The following is a 12,438-nucleotide window of genomic DNA, read 5'->3' as shown; positions in this document are numbered from 1 at the left end:
GAGTGAACTTAGCTACTTTGCGAATCAACGGGCTCAAGAGTCATGACACCACATATGGCTTGAGCGGCTACTACCGGTGATGGTTCGAGGCTATGTACCTGAGCATGTCTGGATAGTACTTGTGGAGTTGAGCAATTTTCTTCCGCCAACTTTGTGCTAAAGGAGTTATCCCGTACCGTGCTTGCAGACATGAAAAGAATGACGCCTGTGTTGCTCTATAAGTTGGAGAAAATCTTTCCACTCAGCTTCTTCAATCTGATGCAGCATTTGATTTTACACCTTCCCGTATGAGGCACGAATGGGGGGCCTGTCCAGGGCCATTGGTGCTATTCAATTGAGAGATGTCAAAAGGTTCTTCGAACTAAATATAAAAATAAATGCAAAATTGAAGCATCCATAGCAGAGACATACATTCTGGAGGAGGTGTCAAACTTCACAACAAAATACTATGCTGACAAACTTCCTATGCTGACAACCATGGCCCAGAGTATGATCCGAGCACCCAGGACCTTGATGGAGAAGTCATCATGAGAGCGGGAGGAGGTAAGAAGCATGGCCAGTACTGGATTGGCAACATCACAATCGACACGGCCAGTACTCCCACTCTCTCCCAGATTCGAGCAAGGAGCACGAGTTCCAGCCCGGTGATACGCCCACGGCCGGACACTACACGGTTCCAGATGGTGGCACTCTAGGTTATTTCTATTTTATTCATCGTTCATTGATTTTTACATACTTTTGCATTACATTGTAACATTAGGATGAAATATTGTAGGCCTAGGTGGAAGAAGAAAGGAGGCTACAGGAGTCGCTAGAGGCGAGGATGGAGGCAGATCGGCAGAGGATGGAGGCAGATCGGCAGAGGATGGAGCAGATGTTTGAGTATATGCAGGGTGTTTGTGAGAGGATGGGTCAACCTCCGCCACCGATCCCATTCCATCCTCCTCAACCTCCTACAACTACTCCTGTGAGTCACTTCACAACCTTATAATCATCGTTTCTGGTTCATGTAGAATCAATCTTACAAAGATGCCAAGATGCCTAAAAACTACAAATAAACTAGAAACTAGAATGATTTATAGTTTACAAACTAGAAATAAACTAGAATCTAGAAACTAGAATGATTTATCTCTTCTCCTTTGTGCAGAATCAATCAGCAGCATCGAATGAGCCTCATGACCTAGCGTGGTCACAATGGACACTGTGGCCTCCTCAATGACTACTTGTGATTTTATTTGCATTTGCATTTGTGGATTATTTGTGACTACTCACTGACTACTTGTTACTACTCAGTGGACACCCTTGCACTCAGTGAATTTTATTTGTATTTGTGGTTGTGAATGAACCTACTTGTGATTCTGAAGTTTATTTGCATTTATGTGTTGTCGATATATCTATATGAACTACATGTGATGCTTATTGTGAACTATGTGTGATGCCTGTAATGTTTATTTGAATGGGGTACGTTATATGTGACCGAACCATAAAAACTGGAAATATATAGTTGCTTTGCCAAGTGTTACACTCGGCAAAAGGCCTCTTTGCCGAGTGCCAGAAGAAATACACTCAGCACAGAGGACACATGGCAAAATTCTGTGCATTTTGGGCAGATTTTGGCCTCTTTGCTGAGTGCTAGAAGAAATACACTCGGCACAGAGGACACATGGCAAAATTCTATGCATTTTGGGTAGATTTTGGCCTCTTTGCCGAGTGTCACTGGCCTCTTTGCCGAGTGTCACCAAAATCTGGTCCAGGACGCAAGGCTTTGCTGGGTGTCAGGGTTTGACACTCGGCAAATCTTGCCTCTTTGCCGAGTGTTTATGCCCGATGACACTCGGGAAAGAGGCAGGCTTTGCCGTGTGTTTTGGCAACTGGCACTCGGCAAAGAAGCAGACTTTGCCGAGTGTTTTGGCAGCCGGTACTCGGCAAAGAGGCACAAGACTTTGCCGAGTGTTTTTGTCATTAGACACTCGGCAAAGTCGCCGTCACCGTCTTCTCCCTGTCGCTTACCTTTTTTTGCCGAGAGTCGGTCTAGCACTCGGCAAAGTGTTTGCCAAGTGCCCAACAAAAAACACTCGGCAAAGAAACATTTGCTGAGTAAATCAATGCCGAGTGTTGTTCGCCGAGTGTAACACTCGGTAAAGCCTTTGCGAGTGCTTTTGGGCTTCGCCGAGTGCCCTGGGCACTCGGCAAATCTGCTGTGATCAGCGACACTGTTGACACGGTAGTCATGACATCACTTCCTAGTGCTCACGGCATCAAACTCGCCTGGTACCATTGGCCTGGACTCGTGACCTGGCTATGTCTGAAAATTCGAATTATCCAAATTCGTATCCGCTAAAAATACCAATATAAATATTCATATTCGTATTTAAATATAATATAGATGTTAAATGAATGATCCGGATCCGATTTTAAGTATTTTTTCTACTCAGTTCTGGATTCGTATTTGAGGAAATGTGAAACTTCCTACATTATCTGTATCCAAACTTGTTTCTGTGACTAATTACTAATGATAAATGATGTTATTGTTAATATTACTAATAAAGTAACGATGTCTCCATTTAAAATATTAAAAATTATCTATATGACAAATGACTAATCATGTTAATCTAATATACTAGTGATATATAATGATAAAGTTTAATTAATTTTAATATGACTAATTATATTAATTTTTAATACATTATTTTACCTACTTCATATATAAATTATATTTATACTGCTAATGTACTTATTTTCTTATTAAAAGTTTAATATATTTATGGTAATATTTATTTATGTTTATTGTGTATATTTAATTATTCAAATATTTATTAATAAATATGTTAATTTTCATAAGCTATATACTGTTCACTGTACTCATAACTTACTCTCTACTTGTATCATGATTTTGATCTACATAAAGTCATTATCGGTGATTCGTACCGCAAACAAGTGTATATGCATCGCGTGTCCCTGGCAATCAATGGATAGCTGTCAAATTCGAGGGATTATACTAGTTTGGATGGAAGCCCTAGGCCAGGTTGAGAGCAGTGGTTCATGTTCCTCAAGCTCAAGAACTCAGAGATTACAATGGAGTGCTTGCAAGGGAGGGGAGAATAAGAGACTAGTGTGTGTGTGGGCGCGTGTGTGTGCGTGCACGTGCACGCGTGCGTGTGTGTGGGGGGAGAGAGGGAGAGAGAGAGAGAGGAAGAGGGTTGGTTTCCCCTTATTTATGTTAGGGACCAGTTTTACAAAAAGAAATGAAGGGAGGGGGTCCTTACATCTCGGCGGGTTGGTTCGGGCCCTACTATAAGAAATCTTCCAGTGCATGACGAACTAAAAAGTGTCATGCACGCTTTTTTGCATCATAAACCATGATTCATGACGCTGGAGTTACGAAATCCTTCATCATTAGTCGAGCGTCATAAACCGCGACTAGTGACATTCCTTATTTCGTTGCGTCATTAAGATTATGATGCCTACAAATCGTCAAACAGAAACGTCATAAGTTGGATCCCATTGTTTTGCCACGATGGATAGAATCTAATGTGGCATCCGATGTGGCATGACAATTGTGACAAATTGTTTCTTCATAAAATGAATTTAGCCCATTTGTTGTTGGGTTAAGCCCAAAATTGTTTCCACATGCCAATGTTGTTCAGATAGCCCAAAATTGATTCCGGTAGTCCCATATGTTATTGGGTCAAGTCCAAATTTATTCCCACAGACTAATGTTGTTCAGATAGCCGAAAATTGATTTTGGTAGGCCCATTTGTTGCTGGGTCGAGCCCAAAAGTTGTGCAAATTGTTTGCGGCCCTTTTAGTCCTGATTTATGAATGAAATTGACTTTTGGTCCAATTATATGTGGGCTAAGCCCACTTAAGGCAAACATAAATTTAACCAAACGAGCCTGACAAATAATTGAGTTTATTTCAATTCTGATCCGGTTGGCAAAATAATAAATAGAATACACATATTTATCTCTCCTCTAGCCTCCCTCCTCTCGCGCCACCCCTCACCAGACTAGATCCACTAGTGAGGAGTAATGGTGGGGCGAGTAGTTGCGGCCGTAGCCGCCGGGGCACGACGGGTCAACGCGGCGGAGTAGCAGCGGCGCATAGGGAGGAGCAGATCCAGCGGCAGGAGCGGCGACGCATGGGGAGGAGCAGATCTAGGGGGAGCGGCGGTGAAAGCGGCACATGGCAGGCTTGGCGGTGGCGACGGTGAGACCCCCCCCCCTCTCTCGAATCCAAGGGCGGATCCAGCCGATGCGGCCGGATCCAGGGTGAAAGGATCGAGATGTCACCTAGAGGGGGGGTGAATAGACTAGTTGACAAATTTGTAAAATTTCAACCCTTTCAGTAGCACTGCCCAGGCAAAACCGGTTAGATTGGTACACCATATCGATCAGACCAGTCCAGGCAGGGTGCCACACCAAGTGCTGCTCAAGTCCCTCCTTGACGTCTAGCACCAACCAAACTTGGAGAGTAGTTTCTGTAGATGATTTCCAACAGGGCAAAGTAGTCCCTGCACACAATACAATCACACCCAAGTAGATCGAAGCGGAAGCACAAGTAAATTGGTAGAAATTAACAAGTAAAGCAAACCAAATGAAGACACAAGGATTTGTTTATCCGAAGTTTAGATTCACTGTAATGAATCCTACGTCTCCGTTGAGGAGCCTATTGGAATACGAGTCTATTTCAACTCCCTTCCAACAAGCTAGGTCTCTTTCAACCACTTTTCTCATCTCCACTAGATGATCTTTTCCTTGTGAAGGCAAGATCGCAGCCCTCACAAATTTGTTGTTGCTCACCACAACTTGGGAGCTAGATGGCAATGCCTAGCCGTCTAGGAGGCACACCTCCAAGAGTAACAAATGCTTCAAAGGCTTTCTCGATGCAAACCACAAGTGCTCAAGCTATGGATTGCTCTTTTCAGCTCACTAATGATCACACAAGATCAGTCTCTCAACTCAACTCAAATATTTCTAAAGAATCACTCAAGGCTCACAAAGAGAGGTTAGGGAGAGCTTTCCTGATCACTAGATGTGTCCAATGCGTGTGTAACTAGCAGCCCACCAAGGAGGGGGCCAAGGGGTATATATAACCCCACAAACCAAAGACTAGTCGTTGGAGCTGATCAAACCAGTCAGACCGGTTGCTAGATCGGTCAAACTGCTTTAGTTTAAAAAACTAGCCGTTGCCCTTAGACCGGTCAAGTCGGTCTGCCAAATCGGTCAGATTGGTTTGGCTGAGTTAGCCGTTAGTTCTCTGAACCCCTAGACTGGTCAGACCGGTTTGGATGAGTTAGCCCCAAAACTCTCAAACACTCACTCTCGGTCCACCCATTGGTTGAATCGACCATTGTTAGCTGAGCTGGGACAGTTAGCTCACTCAAGGGTTTTCTTAAGGCCAATCTCACATAGGTCAACTAAGAGCACTTTTGGTGTTGTCAATTAGCTAAAACTGCATCCCTCTTGATAGTACGGCATACCTATACTCAAGAATAAATGTAAATACTATATCATCCACTTGAGCTTGTAAGTCTTCATCCATGCCATACTTTGATCAATAGTCATTTTAGGGCTCTCAACATAGCTATCATCTTGAGCACATACATCTTGAGTTAGTGACTTAAAATTTTCTCTTATTCATGATAAGATATACTTGAAACCGTAAGTCACTCCATTTCATCAATCACAAATAGAATAGATGCATTGTATTGCTTCCCTCGATAAGGTTTAGATATGATACTACAAAACCCCCTAGATACTAGCCACTTCACCTTAGCAAAACCCACATAGTCCAAGCCGTCGCTTGACCAAAGCTTGCTTGGTCCCTCGCTCTAGTATCTCGCTTGATTTCTTTACCTATTCCTGCCACTTTAAGTTTATCTTTGCTTTTGACATCAACAATGAAATCCCATTTGAAATCCTCTTCAAATGCTTGTTCTTGATTGATAAAGAATATCTCATGAATTGCAAACTTCCAATAGCAAGACCAATATGTAACACATAAGCTCATATCCTTTTATCATATGCACATGAAGTCTTGCAATATCCATTTGTGAATATCACTATTCTTTTCTTAATGATCCCTTTACTTGTCAATCAAGCTATCACATGATTTAGAGACTTATAGATCAACCATAAGATATATTCCCAGGTTTTACTTCACCCTTGCTTGTCATTGATCATATAATTTCATCACGGGATCACATACTTACTTGCTTTTCTTTATTGTGAGCCATATAATACTTATTCAACTTATAAGACAATATCACATCATAAATATGAGAATAAAACCTTGCTCACAATCTTAAGCAAACAAGTTAGTTCTTTAATTATTTTGTCATTCAATTCACCAAAACCCACTTAGGAACCTAAATGCACTCTCACAGGGTGGGGATTTTTTTAATTTTTTTTAACTCGCATCACCGCCAATTCTTGGTTCGGCGATGATGGAGGTTCCCATCACCGCCTCCTTCTGTACAAAGGATCCGAAACCAGCGGTGATGATGGGTTTGGAGTCAGCGATGATGAAGGGCTGTGGAGTAGTGCTAGGTACTTCGTCCCTGCAATGTGTCAATGTGTTAATTTGTCGTGCAAACAATGCAAAGAAGCTAAAGATAATCAACCTAGCTAGGCACACAAGGGCCACATACCATGAAGTCATGAACAACACATTAGAAGAGGCTAGCACACAACATAACAGAAATCAACTTTTGAATCCTCATTTTGGTTCATATATCACCGTAACATATAGACCACCCACGTTCACCCATTTTCAAAGGGAAAAGTGCTCCGGTTTTTGCTGGCCGATGATTGAATGCTACCATAACATCATCTTAAGCTCTGGTGAGAACTCCGGCCGGTTAGAGTTAGGATTTGTGTTGGGAGTGGGGATTGGGAGTTACCTATGACCTACGGGTCTAGAGGGACCTAGGGCAGCTCGCCAGCCGGTGGTGGAGGCAGGAGAGGAGGCGACGAGGGCACCGCCAGAGTCGGGTGACGGGAGCCCCCGGTGGGCGGTGGTAGTGGCGGGGACACTGGATCCTGATGAGTTAGCGTGGACCATGGTGGTGGGTGGCGGCGTTGCGCCGCTGGAGTGCAGGGGGGAGCTCGGTCAAAATTGATGAAGATGACGCCATCGAGGGCATTGGGCCGCGGGACATGGGGGTGCCGAGCGGTGAATGGATAAGGTAGATGTTGTGGTGAGGCGATGAGGGCATGGGGGACTTAATCGATAGCGTTTAGTTTTTGATCCAACGGATCCAAAATTCGAGTGACATAGCGCACGTGGTAGACACGTTTCAAAAAAAAAAAGGAGTCTTTTGGAGTCGCCTTTTCCTATAATTTTTTTTATTAGTTTCGACATAATCATTTTGTTCGGACCCACAGTATACTGGTACAAGAGCACACTTTAACGTTTCGGTGCTGTCGGTGTCACAGACGGATCTCTTTCATTCACTTGGAACGAAAGGAACAGACAAAGAAAAAAACTCATGGGGTCGAATGGCTGTGGATCGAGTACAGTCATCCATCCATGCGTGTCAATAACTGTTGAAAGAGAGATCCGCCGGTGGGCACCCAACACTCAGCCACTTGTATGGCGCTCATGCAGTTTTGGTCACCCTCCGGCCGGCCCGACGGTTCGGTCTTTTTTTAATTGAGAGCCATCCTCGGCTCGGATAGGCCGTGGACGGAGATGGCTGGCCGCACGCGATGGTCGTCTACCGGAGCAGATTCTCTGACATACTGTACAACATCCATTGTGACGCTGAATCACTGACACTTGGACCCTCCAGTTATGGGCCACATCTGATGGATACTTGTTTCGTTTGGCCACATCTGATGTGGATGCTTGTTTCGTTGGGCCACATCTGCTGCTTGCACTGTATGAGCAGCCACAAGGAACGGAGACCTGATAGCAAAATGGCAATACAAATCGAACGGGCGTTCTGCAAAATTAATCTCTCGCGTGATCAAGCTTCCGATCGGGCAACTCCATATGAATTGCAGAATGTCTCCCTAAACACTGATATCTATGAATTGGCTTCTCCAAAACTGCTGGTCAGTGGTTTCATTAGTAGTAGTACTTCTCTACTCTTACCACAGGTTATTCCGCCCATACAAAAACATGTGGTTGCTCACCGTCCGCAAGCTCAATTAGAGGGGCTTATAATACTTATTATCTATTACAATGGTTACAAATACCAGTTGCTACTTCCAAATACTATTTTATTAAATATTTGCTAGCCGTTGATCCGGGAAAGATAATTAAAAAATTAAATTAAATTGGGTACGGGTCCACTATTTTGGATACTTGGTCCTACCTGTTTGGTACTTAGTACTTTTGTTTAGGTACTTCTTATCTCTCCAACCTACGATTCATCTCGATGAACAGCTTCTCATTTTTTTCGACCATTCTAAAAATCCTCATTATCTACTACACCCCTGAACAAGCTACTCCTCCCACGTACAAACACATGTCATCGCTTGCCCATAAGCTCAATTAGAGAGTCTCGCAAGTCAACAATGATGCTGAGTGATCGCTCATTTAACATAATTCAAGGATAATTACCTATAAAAGGTACACTAAGTCTAAACTAATCCGCACCGATCTTTTTTTACTATGCAAAAGAGCTTCATATCATTGCATGAACCGAGAAGATAATTGGGAGTACAAATAGAGATGGCAATGGGTGCCCGAAACTCAACCCGATGGATTTTTGCTTTTTTAGGGTATAGGTATGGGTTAACTTTTAAACCCATGGGTCTCTTAATGAGTAATATGCCGGACCATCGGGTTTGCAGGCATGGATCTGATCCGAACCCGTAAACCTATGGGTTTTATAAACCAGTCCATCGTACCAAAGTAGCACATCTCAGCCTATAATACCCCATTGTTTCTTGACTGGCCTGGCCCATTTATTGCTACATAAAAGGTCACATGGTGCCCCTCCAAACCCTAACTAGGTAATTCTCACCCCACCCCACCCTCCGATTCCCCAGCAGCCCTGGCGGCGCATCTACGTCTTGCGCAAGCATTGAGCGCCCCCGTGCGTAGGGACTGTAGGCGCGCTAAGCGCTGGGTGCCTCAGCCTCCCTCCTCCTTCTCTGATCCTCCTGCGTCCTCATGCCCTCCCATTCATGGGCATGGGTTTAGGATGGCAAAATCCAGCGGCCCATTTGTGCCCGTTGCTATCCCTAAGTAAAAGGCTCTCTGTGGTTAAATGACCACAAAGGATGATAAAAAACATGATCAACCTAAACACTTATGACCACTAATCGGTAGACACATCTAGTTATGCAAGCCAAGCCTCTACCCCTAGCTAGGATCGGTTATCCTTCCTCTCTAACTAGTTCCAGTACCTACTCCATATTTAGTGAGATATACCATTAAAAATAGAGTAAATTGCACCTAACATATAACAGCTTGTTAGGTGGGTGCAAATTGGTCCAACAACTTGTAAAATACTCAATCTAGTACAATAATTTTACGAGTGGGTGGAGATTGGTCCAAGAACTTGTTAAATGCTCAGATTAGTGCAATAACTTGATAAATTGGTGCATCCATGGTCCAAATATTATAATGAGCAATATATTTGCTAATGTTGGGTAAGGGTATATTTGCGTCCGAATAAATTACTAAATATTATTTGACTATTGATATTCGCGTCGCAATGATAATATATTTGGCCACAACTATTTAGGAAATTAATGTTATATCTTTATATAAATTATTTTTTATACAATGATTCAATTTTTATTAGAAATATTTAATTGTGTATTCAATAGTGATAAGTTTGCACTCATTGTTTTTTATATGTTTTATTATATGCAATGTTCATCTATAAAAGCCAATATGTTAATACATACTAAGAATACCTTTTAGGAATTTGGTTTAAATATTTTTCAAAAATCATGTACTTATTGTTGGTGTTTAGACCCGGCAACCTACTGAGGGGTACCCGAGGTAGTGTTTTATGCGTGGGGCGCGTCAAGATCAGGAACTCAAAAGTGAACTCAAACACACGATTTAGATAGGTTCAGGCCGCTTATGTCGCGTAATACCCTACGTCCTGTGTGTTGGTTGTGTTGTATTGATTAAACCTGTTTGGAGGGGGTCCCTACCTCACCTTATATTGCCGAGGGTAGGGTTACAGATCAGTTGTTTACAAGAATACTAGTCGGATTTGACTAGAGAGTCCTACTCTAATTGATACGAGTAGTTTCCTAATCCTCGACTAGTTCTTGTCCTCCACGCAAACCACGCCGTCCTGCACCGTAGTCTCCATGTCTGACATATCTCGGTGTACAGTCCTATATCTAGGACTGTCCAAACCTTCTGGTGGACCCTTAGATGCATGGCCGACAAGCCCCTGAATACTTTTTAGTCAAATGCAGCAGTCCCGAGTACTTATATAGACATCTCCGACTATTTTGTGGTGCTCTTTTGAGTACTCCATCGGATTGAGTCTTCGAATGCACTCGAGTACTGCCATGCGGCTAGAATATGCTCAAGCCTCATTTAACTTGGTCTTGAAACTCCAATCTTGAATCTTTATATGGAAGTGCGATGAAAATCACACTCCATATGGAGTAGCCCTCGAGCCTTAGGTTGAATCCAAGAATCAGGCTGAGGGTCAATCTTGTAATTTCACATCTCTTTTATCTTAAAACAAAATAAAAAAACTTTTTAGCCCACGAGCACATGGCACATAGCCCCCGAGCCGTTACATGACTAGTTTGGGTATAAGGGTCAACCACTAGTCAACGTGACCATTCGCCAATAGTAACCTTATCCCTTTCTGAGAAAATTGGAAACTGCAAGCAATAAATTCGGACTTTTAAAAATAGAATATTCTCTGTTAATTTCACCTCGGTTTAACCGTGTTGCGGTTATAAATAATGGAGGAATTCATCCCTTCCGTTTCACCTGAGCCATTCTGCCCGTTCATCTCCCTCACTGTTGCCCTAGCGCCGCCACATGCAATCCTTGAGCTCGAGTGCCACCCTCCTCCACCACTTAGCCTCCAAGTGCATGCACAAGAAGATCCTCGTGGCAACACGAATGGGGAAGAAAGCATCATCCAGCAAGGCGGAGGAGAGCAAGAAGAGGAAGGCCGAGAAGAAGGAAAAAGAGATCCAGTTGCTGGCTCCAAAGTATGGGAAAACTAACCAGACAGTGCCACCAAATCAAGTCCGCACCTGGAAGAAATCCATAATGAAGGAGGCGGACATCTAGGCATTGGTGAATGCCGATCTTCCCCAGGAGCAGGACTTCATGACCCTGGAGGGAGGCCTACGGCAACCTGTGGCCCATGGAGAGCCATACCCATGAGACAGTGATCTTCACACACTTCATTGAGCAAGGTTTGGCTCTCCCCACGTCTAACTTCTTTTGTGGGTTGCTGAGGTACTACAATTTGGAGCTAGTCCACTTCAACCCCAACTCAATATAGCACGTAGCTATTTTGTGCACTTGTGCGAAGCTTTCCTTGAAATCCAGCCACACTTCCAACTCTTTAGGAAGTTTTTTAGAGTAAAGTCCCAGCCTAAAATGGAACACACCAAAGTAGTCAGAGGGGCAGGAATCCAACTGCGGGAACAAGTCCAGGGCCTGTACTTGGATTATAAATTGATAGACTCCTACTCGGGCTAGAAGCAGCGGTGGTTCTATATTGGAAATCATGAGCCCCGACTACCCAAGGTCACCGGCCACCGACCAGTCTTGAACAATCGCTAGTTGGATGAGTCGAGCCATGCGATAGCTTTAAGCTGCCAGAGCTGCTGGAAAAGATCGTTGTGCTCAAGAAGGAAGGACTGACCGACATCGGCGTGGCCTTCAGTTTTATGAGGAGGCGAGTCCAACCCTTGCAGCTGCGCTGCACATGGAGGTATGACTACTCGGGTCCCAACGACCCATCCCAGATGATGTCAGAAGACTTGTCCGTGGATAAAGTAATGGCACAGCTGAGGCGCTTCTTCAAGCATGCTAGGGCGATCCTGACAATCGTGTGAGAACACTATGCTGCCAACCCGCCAAACAGTGTAAGTACCCGTGGCCTGCAGCCCCCGAGTACTTATTTTTGCATATTGTCAATTTGTTGACTTGTCTTCTGTTGCAAGAAGAACTCCACTTGTATTGCTCCATCCCTCCTCCACCTGGATCAGATGGCTCTGGCACCTCTCCGTGTGTACAGACCATTGTGGTTGTATAGAAAGCGATCGAGGAGGAGGAAGAAGAGGAATCGGAAGGTTGGTCCTCCTTTAGCAGCTCTGATTCATATGCTACTAAAAAGTTTGTCGTCAAGCCCCGTCCATTAACAAGGTGGGGTCTTCCTCCAGGACTTCAAAGCATGAAGCCGAATTGGCAGCACCCCCGAAGAGAAAGCGCACTGTCGCCGTCAAACGGGTAGTGAAGAAGCCACCAACCGTCGATAAA

Source organism: Setaria italica, chromosome IV (assembly GCF_000263155.2).
Source record: "Setaria italica strain Yugu1 chromosome IV, Setaria_italica_v2.0, whole genome shotgun sequence".
NCBI lineage: Eukaryota > Viridiplantae > Streptophyta > Magnoliopsida > Poales > Poaceae > Setaria > Setaria italica.
Note: the sequence above shows the minus strand (reverse complement) of the source record.